The sequence below is a fragment of the Pristis pectinata genome, chromosome 23, assembly GCF_009764475.1.
Source record: "Pristis pectinata isolate sPriPec2 chromosome 23, sPriPec2.1.pri, whole genome shotgun sequence".
Classification (NCBI taxonomy): Eukaryota; Metazoa; Chordata; class Chondrichthyes; order Rhinopristiformes; family Pristidae; genus Pristis; species Pristis pectinata.
Genome location: NC_067427.1, coordinates 34752023 through 34770463, shown reverse-complemented (window position 1 = coordinate 34770463; position 18441 = coordinate 34752023). Strand labels below are relative to the sequence as shown.

Below are 18441 nucleotides of genomic sequence, written 5' to 3'. Positions count from 1 at the left end.
CCATTACCTTAAAGCCATGCCCTCTTGTATTGAGCATTGGCGCGCTGGGAGAGAGGAGCTGGCTGTCCACTCTATCTATTCCTCTTAATATTTTGTATACTTCTATCCTGTCTCCCCTCACCCTCCTGCTCTCCAATGAGTAAAGCCCTAGCTCCCTTAGTCTCTCCTCATATCTATACTCTCCAATCCAGGCAGCATCCTGGTAAATCTCCTCTGCACCCTTGCCAATGCTTCCACATCCTTCCTATAATGAGGCGACCAGAATTGGACACAGTACTCCAAGTGTGGTCTAACCAGAGTTTTGTAGAACTGCATCATTCCCTCGCGGCTCTTAAACTCGATCTCACGACTTATGAATGCTAACATCGCATAAGATTTCTTAACTACCCTATCCACCTGTGAGGCAACTTTCAGTGATTTGTGGATATGAAACCCCAGATCCCTCTGCTCCTCCACACTACCCAGAATCCTGCCATTAATCTTGTACTCCGCCTTGGAGTTTGTCCTTCCAAAGTGTACCATCTCACACTTCTCCGGATTGAACTCCATCTGCCACTTCTCAGCCCAGCTCTGCATCCTATCAATTTCCCTCTGTAAGCTTCGACAACCCTCCACACTATCCACAACACCACCGACCTTTGTCTCGTCTGCAAACTTGCTAACCCACTCTTCCTCCCCTTAACCAAGTCATTAATAAATGTCACGAAAATTAAAGGTCCCAGAACCGATCCTTGTGGGAAACGCTAGTCACAGCCCTCCAATCTGAATGCACTCCCTTAACCACAACCCTCTGCTTTCTACAGGCAAACCAATACTGAATACACACGGCCAAGGCTCCCTGGATCCCTTGGCCTCTGACCTTCTGAAGAAGCCTACCATGTGGAATTCTAACAAACGTCTTACTAAAATCCATGTAGACCACATATACTGCACTACCCTCATCAATCTTCTGGTTCACCTCCTCAAAGAGCCCTATCAGGCTTGTGAAACCTGATCTTCCCTTCACAAAGCTATGCTGGCTGTCCCTACTCAGTCCATGATTCTCTAAATGCTCATAGATCTTATCTCTTAGAATCCTATCCAACAGCTTTCCCACCACAGAGGTAAGGCTCACTGGTCTGTAAATTCCATGGACTATCCCTACTGTCTTTTTTGAATAAGGGGAAACATTTGCCGCCCTCCAACCCTCCAGTACCATTCCCGTGGACAACGAGGACTCAACGATACCAGCCAACGGTTCAGTAATCTCCTCCCTCGCCTCGCGAAGCATCCTGGGGAATATTCCGTCAGGTCCGGGGACTTATCTGTCCTAATATTTTCTAACAGCTCCAACACATCCTCTCTCTTGATATCTACATGCTCTAGAACATTACCCTCACCAACACTGTCATCAGCGTCATCAAGACCCCTCTCCTTGGTGAATACTGAAGAGAAGTATTCATTGAGATCCTCACGCACTTCCACAGCTTCCAGGCACATCTTCCCACTTTTGTCTCTAATCGGACCTACCTTTACTCTCATCATCCTTCTGCTCTTTACGTACGAGAAAGAAGCCTTGGGATACTCCTTAGCCCTACTCGCCAAAGACTTTTCATGTCCCCTTCTTGCTCTCCTCAGCCCCTTTTTAAGTTCCTTCCTTGCTACTCTATATTCCTCACGAGCCCTGTTTGATCCTTGCTGCTTACACCTTATGTATGCTGCCTTCTTTTTCCTAACTAGCTGTTCCACCTCTCTTGTCACCCATGGTTCCTTCACCCTGCCATTCTTTCTCTGCCTCACCGGGACAAATGTATCCCTAACATCCTGCAAGAGATCCTTGAACATCAACCACATCTCCATAGTGCATTTCCCTTCAAAAATGTCACCCCAATTTACACTTTCAAGTTCTCACCTTATAGCCTCATAATTTGCCTTCCCCCAATTAAATATATTTCCGTCCTCTTTGCTCCTATCCTTGTCCATGACACTGCTAACGGTTAGGGAGCGGTGGTTACTGTCCCCCAAATGCTCACCCATCCAGAGATCTATCACTTGACCCAGTTCATTACCTAATAGTCCGACGGTGTGTAATGATTCGACATGGGAGGAGGCTGTTGAGAAACACCGCATTTGTGTCTGACTACCCCTTTCTTGTCTGTAAATTCCGCACCAACCGTGACTTAAACCGCTCACCCTGAGTTCGGGGACCATGTAGTGAAGCTGGTGCGCTGGGCGCCTGGACTGTGGCCCGTTCCATCCATTATCTTCTTTGGGCTGTACAAGTGAGCTCTTAGCCCCTTGTGTGGCTCACTGGGTGAAATATGGTGGTCCTGTCACCGTGTCATTGGGTAAAGTTTCACCATCAAACTTAGATCTGATTCCGTGGTAAATTTACTGAAAAGGCTGCACCCTAGCCCGCACATTGATACATTTTATTCTCGTCCATCTGGTCCCAGTGCATAACCCTTACCCCTCCTCGCGATTTGCTACTCCCAGTCAATTTCTTACACACCGCCTCATCTTCCACCCGGTTTCGCGTCGTCCTCGTGTGTTTAGCTACTTCTTGTGCTGGACAAGCTTGAATGGCATTTACCCTTTCAAGCCCCTGCAAACACGATGCCAATGTGTTGCCTTGTTTTAATCTTCTAGAAAGAAGTAACTGTATTTGTTGCACGTTTTATGCCGGTTGAAATCTACATTGTTTCCCTGCTTCGCTTATGTTAGTCCAGGCAATTTGTTGTCTTTCCCTTCATGAAGATTATGGTAACGCCCACGCGCTGAATTTAGGCAGATTTGCCCACAATTTATTGTTATTTCTTCCAGAACAATATCCGGAATATCTCCAAGGGAAATGCCAATACATTCAAATCTTTTTAACTCCGCCATATTGCAGCCAGTGAAGATTTGCACAAGACTTCCCACACGGCGGATGGTGCTTCTGTCCTGCCAGTGTCGAGAGCTGGCGCTGTACTCGACTCACCTGGCGCTTCTTCAAGCGGATCTTTGCGGGAATGATTCAGGGATGACAAGGGAAGAATTTCCAGAGCTGGACACTGCAGGAGTAGGTGACACAATCGGTTTTGTTGATTAATGAGCTCAAGATGACAAATACCGATGAGTGTGATTCAAGTTTGGGAGCGATTACATGGCAGAGGGCGGATGGGTTAAGAAACCATGATCAGAATTAGAAAACTGAGGTGGTACTTGACGTAGTCCAAACGATGCCAGGAAGAACAAGTGGAGATGTGTGCGCAAGACATGGAATGGGTTCGGGCAAGGACAGGGGCAATTTTAATGGCCGCCGGTATAACGACATAAGTGGAGTAGCGGATATGGACGGCGTGCTCTCTCCAATCATCTTAAGGCCAGCAATACTGAGGAACAGTCTGAAGCGTTCAAGTATCAACGTTCTTTCTTTTGCAACTGACTATCGGTACTTCGTGACCCTGCATTCCCGTGTTGGGAACGGGACTGGGACGGTGTTGGAATGGTTTCATGGAAAGGTGTGGAGTTGTAATTGTTCTGCAAACACCCAAATCCTGCGAGCGCTCTGGCTCTCCCAGTGTTTGACTGACAGAGCTGAAGAAGCTTTATCCCGTCCTCACACCGCACTGCTTCTCCCTGGGAGAGTTGGGCAACGTGTTGCAGGAGCAGTCAGCTCATCGTCCCTTCGGGGAGTTTGCTGGAATAAAGGAGCGACGGCTTCACTCGCAAGTGAGCGGGTTCTGAACCTGCCTTTGGATTCTGATCGGGCACATTCCCCACGGCAACAGCGACTCAGATGGAAAGACACAGAAATAATCAGAAGCTTTATTCGTTTGAAATGAACCTCCCTCTTTATTGATCATGTCCCGCACACATTTCAACCGGTAATCGCTGATACTTTGAGAAGGAAGTCAATGAGTGATGGAGAATCCACCAAGTAAATGTTCATCAGACATTAAATACCACGAAACAGAATTGTTACATTTGAAGTAAATACTTGTGACATGAATAATAATCCAGGATGTGTTCATATCTGAGAGCATAATTACCTGAACATTGAAGACAAGCGGAGGCCCCGAGGACATGGGTTGTATGCGCCAATGATTGGCAGCCAGTCCGGCCCTATTGAGATGTAGAAACAGGAAGGGGACTGATTGTGCCTCAAAAGGGCTCGAACCTTCCTCGTGGCTCAGTAAGGTCGGGAGATGTCATGTCTCCTCTGTACGAAGACAATATTCTGTTTGCGGGACGGCAGGGTCACAAAGTACCGATAGTTCAATACAATTCTAGATTAAATGACGTTCAGCGCAAAGCATGAACATAACCCCCCAATTACCAAAGAAAAATGCAGAGGTGTATCCCGCATTCGAGGACATTAAGGGCGTCAGACGACCCTAAGTGACCTTAAGTGAAGAGCTCACATCCCTGACAGGCCTATATACTGGAACCCTTGATACTTCACTGCTCCTGAACATAGGAACCTATCTACGTGGCACGGACATATTGCTGTGAGCACTGTGGCAGCCGTTAATTCGACAATTATTATAACCCAGTCAACTTTAAATGTTGGTAATCTGAAATAATAAAACCAATTTTGCAAAAATAATTACTAAAAAGGGACAATTTTTGAATTAGACGGGACTTTATAGTTGGTAAACTAGTTATGCTTTTCTTCTGTATTAAGAAGGCACTGGTCAATCATTTGTTCATTGCGATACGATAGGTTCCCGTTCACATTCTCACTTCTATGTTATTTCTTTGTTAAACATAGTGGAATTCAATATCATGATATATGGGTCATTAATGCTGCAGTGAAGATAATAATTAAATCGCTGTTGCCTAATCTTCTTAAACGGTTTCCCGCATTAAAGCTAATCAATATATAGTTGGATCTAGAAACAACAGTCTGGAAAACCGCAAATACAGCAGACTTCCGCATAACTGTTTCAAAGATCAACGATTCGGGTTTGCATTTTATTTACTCAGTTGCCCATTCAATGTAAACAATGTTACGGGTTAGGTTACTATTGGTGAATGTCCCTTTAAGACATAGCACAGTAGTGTGTGCGTGTGTGTGGGGGGGGGGGGGGGGAGGTGGTGGGTGGCTCGTGATTCCGACAACAACAGGACTAAGGACGTGATGACGTTTTAGAGCAGTCAGTCAGAGAGAGAGAGAGGGAGAGAGACACCCAGCCTGCTGGTCTCTGTATCGATGGATGAAAAACAATAACTGTGTCTGTCACTACAATCAATGTATGGATTTTTGGAATAATCCAGTGGAGTCCACTGTGTCGTTACCTGTAGAAGGAAACAGGTATTTGTCTGGACGGCCGCGTCTCGAGTGCCTTTCGGGGTGGCAGATACTTCTGAACAAAGGAATGGAGATCATCAGTGATGGAGGTGTCGTATGGGTTCCATCGTGGAACATTTCGATTTCATAATTGCTCTCTATTTTCTCTCTACATATCCTCTTCAGTCAATGGCGGATTTGCAGAAGCCTTTGCTCACGTTTCTCCTTATGGCTTGCTGAGCTGAACTTTGAGAACTATTCCTAGACTTGGTGTTGGGAGTTTGCCACATATGCACCTCGGGTTTAGTTTTGGGGATTAATGTTTAAGATCTAAAAATTTTACTTCTAACATTCTAACATTTTTACTTTTATTTTTCTTATTATAATAAGTAGTTATTAATAAAAATAGTTTTAACACTTATACATGGCTTGGTTTGTTTCTTTTGTTGCTGGTACGTGATAACAGATATTTCACTTCATTCTTCAGCTCCTCCCAGAACTTCCACTGTGTCAGTCCACAGATACACGTGTTGGTGCAGATACTGAGAAACTGTAACGTGTACCCAAACTGTTGTAAGATATGCTTTGGCGTGCTGAAGCATCTGACTGCGTAGGAGTAGTTTTTCGCTTGTCAGTTCATAGTGTGTATAAAATGGGGCTTCCACAGTGAAATGAAATTAGCCGATAGGACGAACAACAAAACATTGACTTTCTCCGGTTCTCAACTTCTGGATTCCTCTGATTCTCGCTGCTGTTCCGGAGTCCTCGGCGGATTCGATTTGCCGCTATAATGTGTCTGACAGTTAAAGTATTAAACAGCAGAATTCTGCTAGTCCCATTTACATGCCCCAAGCCCATACCCCTCCAGACCTCTCTCGTTCATGTATCTATCCAATTTACTCTTAAAAGCTAAGAGCGAGCCCGCATTTACTACATCAGATGGCAGCCCGTTCCACACTCCCAATAGTCTTTGAGTGAAGAAGTTCCCGCTAATGTTCCCCCTAAACTGTTTCCCTTTCACCCTAAAGCCATGTCCTCTCGTACTTATCTCTCCTAATCTAGGTGCAAAGAGCCTACTTGCATTAACTCTGTCTATGCCCCTCATCATTTGTAAACCTCTATCATAACTCCCCTCATTCTTCTCCGCTCCAAGGAATAAAGTCCTAACATGCTCAATCTTTCCCTGTAACTCAACTCCTGAAGACCCGGCAACATTCTTGTAAATCTCCTCTGCACTCTTTCAATCTTACTGACATCTTTTCTGTAGATCGGCGACCAGAACTGCACACAAAATTCTAAATTTGGTCTTAAACAACCTCACCAAAACATTCCAACTCCTATACTCAACACTTTGATTTATAAATGCCAGGATGCCAATAGCCTTTTTTACAACCCTGTCTACCTGTGACTCTACTTTCAGGGAATTATTTATATGAACCCCCAGATCCCTTTGTTCCTCCGCACTCCTCAGTACCCTACCATTTACTGTGTATGTTCTCCCTTGATTTGTCCTTCCAAAATGCAACACCTCACACTTGTCTGCATTAAATTCCATCTGCCATTTTCTGGACTATTTTTCCATTTGGTCCAGATCCCTCTGCAAGCTTTGAAAGCCTTCCTCGCTGCCCACTACACCTCCAATCTTAGTGTCATTCGCAAACTTACTATTCCAATTTATCACATTATATTCTAGATCACTGATATATACAACAGACAACAATGGCCCCAACACAGATCCCTGAGGCACACCACTAGTCACAGGCCTCCAATCTGAGAAACAACAATCCACAACCACTCTGTCTTCTCCCACTCAGCCAATTTCGAATCCAGTTTACAACCTCTCCGTGGGTGCCCATTGACTAAACCTTCTGAACTAATCTCCCATGTGGGACCTTGTCAAAAGCCTTACTAAAGTCCATTTAGACAACATCCACAGCCTTACCTTCATCTACTTTCTTAGTGACCTCCTCAAAAAATTCCACAAGATTCGTTAAACACGATCTACCACGCACAAAGCCATGCTGACTATCCTTAATCAACCCTTGGCTGTCCAAATACTTATATGTCCTATCTCTCAGAACACCTTCCAATAATTTACCCACGACTGATGTCAGGCTCACTGGCCTGTAATTACCTGGTTTACTCTTCGAGCCTTTCTTAAACAATGGAACAACGTGAGCTATCCTCCAGTCTTCTGGCACCACACCCGCGGCAAAGGACATTTTAAATATATCTGCCAGGGCCCCTGCAATTTCTACACTAGTGTCTCTCAAGGTCCGAGGAAATATCTTGTCAGGCCCGGGGGACTTATCTACCTTTATTCCCTGTAAAGCATCAAGTACCTCCTCTTTTTTAATCTCTGTATGTTCCATGACACTAGTGCTTCTTTCCCTTCCTTCCATATCCACTATGCCAGTTTCCTGAGTAGATACTGATGCAAAAAAACTGTTTAAGACCTTCCCCATCTCCTGAGGCTCCATACATATACGACCACTCTGATCTTCTAGGGGACCAATTTTGTCCCTTGCTCTCCTTTGACTTTTACTATACTTGTAGAAACCCTTCGGGTTTACCTTCACATTATCTGCCAAAGCAGCCTCATGTCTTCGTTTTGCCTTCCTGATTTCCTTTTTTAGTATTTTCTTACATTTCCTATACTCTTCAAGTACCTCATCCGTTCCTAGTTGCCTATACCTGCTATACACCTCTCGTTTTCTTAACCAGCTCACAAATATCCCTTGAAAACCAAGGTTCCCTATGCTTGTTACCTTTGCCTTTAATCCTGACAGGGACATACAAATTCTGCACTCTCAAAATTTCGTCTTTGAAGGCCTTCCATTTACTGAGCACATCCTTGCCAGAACATAACTTATCCCAATCCACCTACCTAGATCCTTTCTCATTTCCACAAAATTGGCCTTTCTCCAATTTAGAACCTCAACTCGAGGGCCAGACCTATCCTTATCCATAATTATCTTGAAACTAATTGCATTATGGTCACTGCACCCAAAATGCTCACCTACACATACTTCTGTGACCTGACCTTCCTGGTTCCCTAATCGGAGATCAAGTATTGCATTCTCTCTCGTTGGTACCTCTATATATTAATTTAGAAAACTTTCCTGAACACATTTGACAAATTCCAAGCCATCCAACCCTTTCGCAGTGTGGGAGTCCCAGTCAATATGTGGAAAGTTAAAATCCCCTACTATTACAACTTTCTGTTTCTTACATCGGTCTGCTATCTCCTTACAGATTTGTTCCTCCAGTTCTCTCTGACTATTGGGCGGTCTATAATACAGCGCTATTAGTGTGGCCACACCTTTCCTGTTCCTCAGCTCCACCCAAATGGCCTCAGTAGACGACCCCTCCGGGTTGTCCTGTCTAGGCACAGCCGTGATCTGTTCCCTGACTAGTAACGCCACTCCTCCCCCTTTCATCCCTCCCCTTCTATCACGTCTGAAACAACGGAAGCCTGGAACATTAAGCTGCCAGTCCTGCCCCTCCTGCAACCATGTCTCACTAATACCAATAACATCGTAATCCCACGTGCCAATCCACGCCCTAAGCTCATCCTCCTTACCTACAATACTCCTTGCATTGAAATAGATGCACCTGAGAACATTACTATCATGTACAAACCTTTGATTTCTGTCCATACCTGCAGACCTCGCATGATCATTTTCCTCCTCACTTTCTTCTCTAACACTCAGGTTCCCCTCCCCCTGAAAATCTAGTTTAAACCCAACGGAGAGGCACTAGCAAACCTGCCCGCTTGTATGTTAGTCCCCTTCCACTTCAGGTGTAAAGTTCAGTTCGGTTCTCCAGTCCATTTCAGTTCTCTGGGTGCAATATCGTTTCCGCAGCTTTTGACAGCAGATGGCGACGTAGCGATCGAAAGTGAAAACAACCGTCAACGAAACGGAACGCTCCGTGTTTCCGGCCCTTAGAACATGTATCACAGTACACAACAGGAGTTCTCAACAAGAAATCAGCAAACAGATACATATAATTGATCTGCTCAAATATCACAGCGAGGACAACGCCCACCATATCAGCTGCCGCCACGGTCACCAGGTAGCGAGTGATGCATTTGGAGAGACCACATTTTCCGCGGGGCAGGATTACAACCGCTATTAAATTAACTGAATGAAATTACAAAATATGTTGTTACTTCCCAACGGACCTACACTAATCAGTGTGTATTGACTGGTACAGTGAAATTAATATTCGAATTGGGCCATTGACTGGAGCCGCTGTCAGGTGACCAGTTCTTCTGCGCTGACGAAATGCGAGGCGGATGGCCGATCAGAGTGACATTCCGCGAGCGACGTAAAGCTGAGTCCTCGCTCGTTTCACGCTCTGAAGTCAACCGACAGGAAGGACAGCTGGAGGCTAAGCTAAGAATAGAACGCCTTTGGGTGGTTCTGTCATGCAGTGAACAGATGGCCGGATACAAAGGCGAGGGCATCCAGCGCAATCCCTATGGTTTTACTCGGGTTGGCCACTTGCGAGGAATGGCACATGCAGCAGAATGATTGGTTTTAATTTCACAATACTTGAAGTATACCGCTTTAAATTAACTAACCCCAGTTGGGTCACTTTTGAAATGAATATATTTAAGAATTGCATTTGGAAAACACCTTGAAACAATTACATCTGATTCGGTGAGATACTTGGAGACGAGGTGGAAAGGCTGATGATGACACAAAATGTCAATCTCCTCTCTGGCATATTCGAGGATAGGAAGTGGCATCATCCCCGTTCAAGTGAGGCGTCACTTTCTGAGCGAGATTTCCAGGACACGAGAAGCCGCAGGGCAGGACAGATCAATCGGGTGAGCGGGCATCTTGCAGAGCGTGAAAAGCGTAAGTTCCCGGGACAGGTGTAATTAGTGAAATTCTTGTGGGAATGAATATGTTCATAGAACATCTGTTAGGAATTATAAGCAATATACAACCATACAGGTCGATATACTCAGTATCGTTTAATTAAATGGTAAAAGTGGAGAACGAGAAACGAGGCACCAAATGAACGAGGTAATTAAAGTAATGGGACACAAATTTTATTCCCTCTCCTTGAAAGGGAAGTAGCTGAAGATCGCGCTGAAAAGGACAGAGGCAGTGGTGGAGAAACGGCTGCAGAAACTGTTTGGAGGACAATACTATGCTTGTTTGGAAATATAGGTAAATAATTGACAGACGTAACTTCTCGTCTTCAAAGCAAAATAACACAATTTTTGATTCCCCTGGTTATGCTTGTCAACTATCAGCGAGGACACAAAAAACAGGTCATATTTATTGATGGAACACCAAATGGCACTTGCCAAGTAAACTCATAATAACATTCAGAATAGAGGTACTTCGCAATGACTACACTGGTAAGCAATTGAATTCGAAAGGGTGGTTATTCCAACGGATAAGGTGCCGTTGGTGTATTCTGCCAGACAACAGAGTTTGGGTCGTTGCTTTTTGCCCCGACAGTCAGACGACACAGACTTGCGTGGAGACGGTACAATTCTAGTTTCCTCAGTCTGGGATGACAACAGAGGAAGAACTCCATTTACATTGAAAGACAGGAAAAGCCGGCGATACTTTTGGACTGAATCTAGAGCTGCCAGGAAACTCCTCCCTGCTTCCCCCCCCCCCCCACCCCCCTCCCCCGTTCCTTCAGTCAACCTTCACGCTGCTGCGAGCACAATTGTTCTGGGACTGCCCGAGGCCAGAGCGGACTCAGCAGTGACCAGGTCTCAACTTGGAAACCACACACGTCACTGCGCCGGCAAGTCCTGATTGCATGTGAAAGGAGTAACTTTGGTGTGGAATCTGATCGACTGTGCGCTTTGTAAGCACACTTCAATATTTCTGGTATACTTAAATATTGTTTTGGTATTCGGCAGTGTTAAAAATAAAATATCAACTTGCGTTATGTGCTCTGTTTGATCATACATAAATATATGTAAATGTATTGAAATATTCACTTAAGTTGCCATGCAGAAATACACCATTAAAGTAACATAAATTATATTTTAAAACTAATAACAGCATCGTTTTCTTCTAATTTCCAGCTTTATGAAATAATACAATAGACTGAGCATCTGGACAGCAAGATCCGGGTAATCTACAACGCCGCAAGCGTAATACGTTACACTGAGCCACAGATAATCATCGTTCAGTTCCAGTACCTTACCAGGAATACCAACAGCTGCAAGCACAGGATAGTAAATACTGACGATGTGAAATATTGCTGGATATCCCTTTTCAACCTGAAGCAGCGATCAGCTGTACAAAAAGTTCCAACGACCCACACGCTCTGTTACAACGAGATTTTATACACCAGGCGGAACATCTGTTAAGCCAATTAGTGTCCTCCTCAGTCAGATTATCCACAAGCCGCTGAACAAACACTCAGTGTGAACTATTTTTACTCATTGTGACGTTGAGTAATATATTGAACCCTTCGAAGGATATTACAAACAATTTAATCGAATGTTGCCTGGAAAGAATTTCAGTGCCGGGCGTTGCCTGTTCTACTCCGTGTCCCGTCGTTTGAACCGTTTGAACAAACCATTTTTGTCCATTAGTTCTTTGTTTTTTTTATATGTACTAAACGCCATTAATAACATTGATGGTATCTCATGTACTAGTAGATGAAGCGAGTTTAATGTCGCAGGTGAAATGGGGGATAAGCCTTCGTGAGAGGGGATAGTTCAGTTACCCTCTTGTCTTTCTGATGGGTTTAGTGCTGGAAGTGACAACCAAAGGTGTTTGAGATATAAAACAACAGAGGTTTACTGCATCCGCGTATGTCTCATGACATCAACAAGTTGAAACACATCCGAGAACTACCTATGATGCTCCGCACAGACATCGAGGTAGCAGGCAGCTGGATGCAATGTGTGCACAGACTGAGAACAATTCTTTAAAGTATGGCATGAGTCAATTTGGCCAACTCACTTCACAGACATGAGCGTTGATGTAGTCCTTCCTTAAATAAAGAAAATTGATTTACATCCCTTACTTTTATAAGTATTTCATAGGTTCAGATTCTATTGATAATTCTGACACATAATTTCATGTCCAACTAAAACTTTCCATTAAAAATGGCAATCTTCTCTCGTGTCTGCATGCCGATGAGTCTCTCTCCACATACGACCTCGGACCACCGAAGAATTTTTTTCCTCTTTTGTTTGCTTGTTTAACATTTTTCATGACGTTATGGTGTCACCGAGCAAAATATTCACAATATTGTCAATTACAGGCATATGAAACGCAAGCATCAATTGATAATGAATTTTGTTCGTACTGCACACATTGTCTGTACTCTCCGTGAAACGACCTCGTTCATTCACCATGTGACTGTCCCCCAAAGACGACCTCGTCACCGAGTTTTTGACGTGCCGCATCTCCGCCTATTTGCCCAAACATTCCTCTCTCATTTTCTATTCATTGCTAAACCACAATGTATTTTGTATCTACGTTATATAAAAATGCATTTTAACAGTGTTTTTAACAATTTCCTTTTACATTTCCATGAACTCGTCAGGCACCGTTTCCCGAACCCATTGGTTTATTGGCACTGATCCTGCAATCAGTCCTGGACATACTGGAATCTCAGCATTGACATCACTCTTTCATCAGTCATATTTACAGATTGGGGCAGTTTTTGTAATACTAGGAAATAATGGAATGGCTAAATTAAACCAAATAAATTAAACACTCTGGAGGTAGTGTCTCTACAGTATTCCAAACATTCTCTGCATCTCTATTTGAACGATACCTTCCCTTGTATGTACATTAACTACAGTGAATGAACACCAGTTTATTCCGAACGCTGTATGTGGATTTCGCCATTCTTACTGTCAACCGTGGTCTGTTTGCGTATTTGATAAACATTGACCTCTTCCCTTTTCGCCAACTGAATGGCACTTAAATGATTTCCAGCTAGCAAAGTTCACCTCCAGAGACTGCTCCGACACAGTCCGTGCCTCAGTGATGCGTTTCTTCGGAGAGCTTCCCAGTCAAACTCTACTCCCGGTTCAGCAAGTCAATCCACACTTTCACAGACTCGTCTTTCCACAACTGAAGCCCGCCTCTCGCGGAATCTTTGAAATTAGGTGTTTCAGTGCTTTGTATGTCGACTGTATGCTTCTATTCTCCTTATCCATGTGTCCAAACCATGATATCTCAACAGATTGAGAAGACGTGAACTATAAACCAGAATAGTGCACAAGGAACCCCGTAACTGGACAGCCACCCAAACACAGCATCACTGATATTTCACTTCTACGTCATGTTCCGTTTCCTGCCCCAGATCCCTTCCCAGTCTTCACAGTCACTGTGTAAACAACATCTAAAGTGAATGACCGCAGGTTTCTCCACACATTCCTGTACCTTCCATGTTTTGTCTCATTCTGAGCCTGATTGTATCCCCTTGAAGACCATCTTCCAGCTCCTGACAAATTGGTTTACCGCTCACCCTTGTGGTAGTAGCAAACCTGGATGATCCACTCATCCACATCGTTGATACAGAGGAGTTAAGGGAGAAGAATTCTGGGCGAAAACAAATATTCATTATAACTCATTTCCAGGCACGCGTGAGGTACCGGCCAAATAGAAAATAGTCATGGTCTTAACCAAGAAGGGCAGCAGGGATAAGGCAGTTGATGACAGATCAGTTGATGTAAATTCAGGGGCAGGAAAGCGAAAAGAAACAGAAACTGACGGAGAACATAACTCCGCATTTGGAACGATGGGAATTAACCAGTGATTGCCAGCATGGTTTCAATTTGCAAAAACGCACGGCCTTCGCTTCACCGTGTTAATCACAATCTGCGGTCTCCCTGCACTGGTTCCTCCGCATCAATTAATGTTAGTTCAGATTGTTCCACATTTCTCGATCATCTCCTCCTGTCTCTCCTCCACCCACTTCCCACGTCATTGCAATGACGTGCCTGGTACTGCACCGGGAAGGTCAGTATTTCGAACAGATACATATTTTCACAAAGCCCAATGTCTACACCTATGAAGTATCGTGCAGCTGTTGCACAGAGACCGGTGGCGGGAAGTCGCTCCCGCAATGAGTTTATTTGTTGATCTCTCTGTCATTTCTCAAGACCGTGAGCCGCATATTCCACTTCACCTTTGACCTCTTCTTGTATGTTACATGAAGTAACATCCTTGAAATTGAGCAGAAGTGGTTACTGGGCTTGCAGATATGTCGAGTCTAATGTTGTATTTTCATTTGTTTCTGCGCCTTGAGTTATTAAGTTTGAGACTGAACCTATCTGATTAGATGTCACACTACTGAGATGTCAGTTCTAATTCTCTCAGCAGGTATGAGTATTTCCATTATTTTACGTTTGCTGTTTTTATTTAAGTCTGGCCGGCGTGGGTTTTTTTTAGAAATATGTGCTTCATCCAACTCTGACTCATTATTTTAAACTAAAACAAACGTTATTTACTTCAATGTGCGAATTTGGACTCGCACTTGACTTAAAATATCAAGTTTAATAGCGCGGATGCCGCGTTTTGCACAGCTCTGACTTGTCAATCGCGCAGTCGCTCCCCCAATCCACGGAGTATATTGAGAAGGGGGCAGATAGATTTCCCGACACAGAATCATCGAAGGAACGTGGGAGATCTGGAACAGATGACTGAACATAGATTATCAACCACGATTGTATGAAATGTCGGAATGGGCTCCAGTGCTGAACGACCTACTCCAGATCCTATTGTCCCCGTTTCAATGTCTGTGCTTTGTGATGAGCGAGACAGACACCCGAAGTAAATTACATAGACAACTGACTTCTGTCGGGTATGTTACTCAGTGGAAGAACGCGTGCATTACATATATGAGGCTCCGGGTTCTCCACGTTATCCCGGTATCTCCACGTTGATGATCATTAATTTTTTACAGAGTGGGGGGATTTCAAGGAGAAATCTGACCAGTGGGAACTGGGACAAAAACTCCAAATCTGATGTTGTCCTGAGCAGCAGAGAGATGATAAAGTGACATCTGCAGGGATAAATAATCTGCAATATTTCCTCGGCACATGTCACGTTTTCATGTATTTTTTTCTCTTTTGTTCATTTTCGCGGAAAAGGTGGCGAAGGTAAGGTATCAGGATGAGTATAAATTGCCTCCGAGAGAGGAAGTATCCCCGGGGATGACTGGCGGTCACCTTCTGCCCGAGTGAAGCGTCGGGATAAGCAACTGTTGGCCTTTTATTGAACCGTCCCATATGGGATAATGAAAAACTCGCGCTTTATCGCTTAAGAAGCGAAAGCTTCAGCTCTGTGTTGTAATATGCTGGTTTTCTGAAATATGGTTCTGATCAGGTCAACATGTACAAGAAAAGTATTCTCATATCCATTCTGCCGCTGCAGGCAACAGCACATCAGAGTCTTCAATGGTCCTTGATTCCACTCCGCCACTTCTGAAGGCTGAAGGTAAAATCTGTTCCTATAATGCAGCGAACAAATAATTCTCAAGAGAAACAAAACAGTCCTGTCTCTTCCCGTCTGTTGTTGCGAAGCGTTGGCGGCAGCAAACGTCGGCGCAACGTCTCTGCTTTGTACATTGGTAACACTCACAAGACCACACCGAAGTTCTCGACATGAACGGGAAAACCTACTTTTAAGCTCATGATCAAGCAGCTTCCTGTTGTATGCAGATCATTTTCTTCCAGGTGGCGTTAGAGTAACAGGTTGCATACCACATTCTTGACGTAGTAACCATTCCCACGTCAGACGGCTTTGAATTATGTTAACTGCACATGGCACACAGTTTTGATCTTGCAATCTTCCGCATTATGCTGCAATCCCTTTCGAAGTGGTTTGCCTGCCTTCGCCAGAATTAGAGGAGTGTAGGAGAGTTACACGTTGACTTTATGTTTGAATCTCATGCCGGCCGCAGACAGTATCGCGACAGGTCAGTTTTATCGGCAGTCTATTCGGCTGAAGAAGCTCACTTGCATTTGGACCATCTCGCTTACTAGAAATGGCAAAAGGGAGGCGGGGAGAAATTCAATATACGTTGACTGAAAATCAGAGGAAAGCGCGAACGGGGTTCCCCAATGCAAAAAATATTTGCAAACTAATATCTCGCAGTTGAGGACATTGCAGACGTCCATGCACGCGAAGTGCAATGGATGAGCCTCAGCCAGGGAGAATAGCCTTGTGATCACAGTCACTCCCCTGCCAGATAAGTACACTGGACCCTGCGATACCCGGACACACCCCATCTGTCACTACTTGGTACAGCTCTATTGACCTGAATATTATACAATTAACTTACCAACCATTATATCCCGGCAGACAGATTCATTGCAATTGAACCAAGTACTTGTATTATAAAAATATAATTCATTACCTGACGTGTTTGCAAAAATACCGGTTAAGTTTCACAGAATGAGAACGTGAGCTGTTGGCCCTTCCACACTGAAAGGACTCCGACATTCACGCAATTATATTGAAAGAACTGGTAAGTTAATGAACCCTCGGGATTTGACAATATATCCGCCTGGCTCTCGGTTAGGCCATTGCAAGCTGTACAAATGGCCAGATAGGTGAATAAAATTTCCCTCTAGATTCATTGGCTGCACTACAGATGGTGTCAGCTGCCCTTCTTCGTTTCAGTTTGACGTAAAGAAGAACAACCCAGGCAACCTCAGGGGAGAAAGAAACATAGTCAGCGTTTCAGAGAAAAGTCCATGATCAGAACTGTTCATTATCATTTGTAAGTAAGTTGTTGAATGAACGGGGAGAACAGAGTAAATATCTCTGACGAACAGGCACCGAACGACCTCCTGTGGCACATAAAAAAATGTATATTTTACATTGTATTGTTGAATATATCCATCTGGCTCGACTACATTAATGCAAAGAGAGAAACGGAGCCAAAATAACATATGGGCGAGAGACTGAAATGGCCAGTTCTGGTACAGACAGGAGGAAAGGGCGGGTTACCAAAGGGTGGAAAATTCGATGCTGAGTCCGGAAGGCTGCAACATGCCAGGCGGAAGATGAGGGGTTGTTCCTCAAGCGAGCGTTGTGCCTCGATATAACGACGCATGAGTCCACAGACAGAAAGGTCAAGTTAGGTGTGTGATGGGTAATTGAAGTTGCGGGTAACTAGAATTTGAAGACCTCACATGGGGACTGAAGGTAGGTGCACCGCAAAGCATACAGGACTGTGCTCCATTGCTCTCTGCTGTGTATGATGCAATCACGGGAATCTTGGGGAATCCACACAGAAAGGGATCATTCGGCCTATCGTCCATCTCTCCGCTTGTACAGAGCTGCCTTACGGAATCTCACCTTCCAAAACGTGGTCTGTAGCCCTTCGGACATAGAATGAAGGAAGACTATCAGGAATTGAACACGATCGAACACGAGGCTGAATACAGAGAATGCAGTGGAAGATGAATGATTGACAGGTGACCAAAGAGGGAATCCAAACCTCGACCACAGACACAATAAAACACAGTGAAGATGAGTAAAGAGTAACGAGACCGGTCAGGGATAAAGACGGGAATATTGCTCTGGAACAGAAGGACAGGCTGAGGTTCTGACTACAGGGGACTGGGTGCAGAGTGGATTCAGTTGGACGTTGGCTGGCGGAAGTTTTTCACTTATGAAAACGGACTGCACAAGATGTATTTGTTTACTTGTGGATGAGGAGGCTGAGGGCGAAGCCAATGGAGGCACATCGACGTATGTGACAGATATGGAGTTTCTATTCCGAAAATGTTAAACATAACGGATGTGTCAAACTGTAGAGGACATAGGTTTAGAGTAAGGATCTGAGAAAGAACGTTCCTCACCCAGAGGGTGAACGGAATCTGGGCCACACTCACTGAGTGTGTTGGAGGTAGTGACCCTCACAACATGTAATAAGTATCCAGACCACCGGATGAATCGCCGAGAGATTGACGGCCATGGGAAAAGTGCTGGTAAATGCGATGAATGGAGTTGGGTTTTTGATCGTCTACATGGACATGGTGGGCCGAAGGTCCTCTTTCTTTGTTGCTTGAAGCAAAAACCACAGGAGCTGGAAATCGGAAATAAAAAAACAGCTGCCTAGACAGACACGTAAAAACCTACAGTTTTCGGATTAGACGAGGGGTTTGCCTTTTTCGTAAACTAGTTGTGTTTTCGCTTCCTTGCTCAAAACGTATTGGTCAA

The 18441-nt window shown here is 44.4% G+C and overlaps 1 non-coding gene across 1 annotated transcript; it reads right to left on the bottom strand.

The window, feature by feature from the left end:
• Positions 1-16303: 16303 nt before the first annotated feature.
• Positions 16304-16467, bottom strand: LOC127582326 (U1 spliceosomal RNA). Its single transcript, XR_007958101.1, has one exon. It is a non-coding gene; the product is annotated as a U1 spliceosomal RNA (small nuclear RNA).
• Between the last annotated feature and the right edge of the window lie 1974 nt (positions 16468-18441).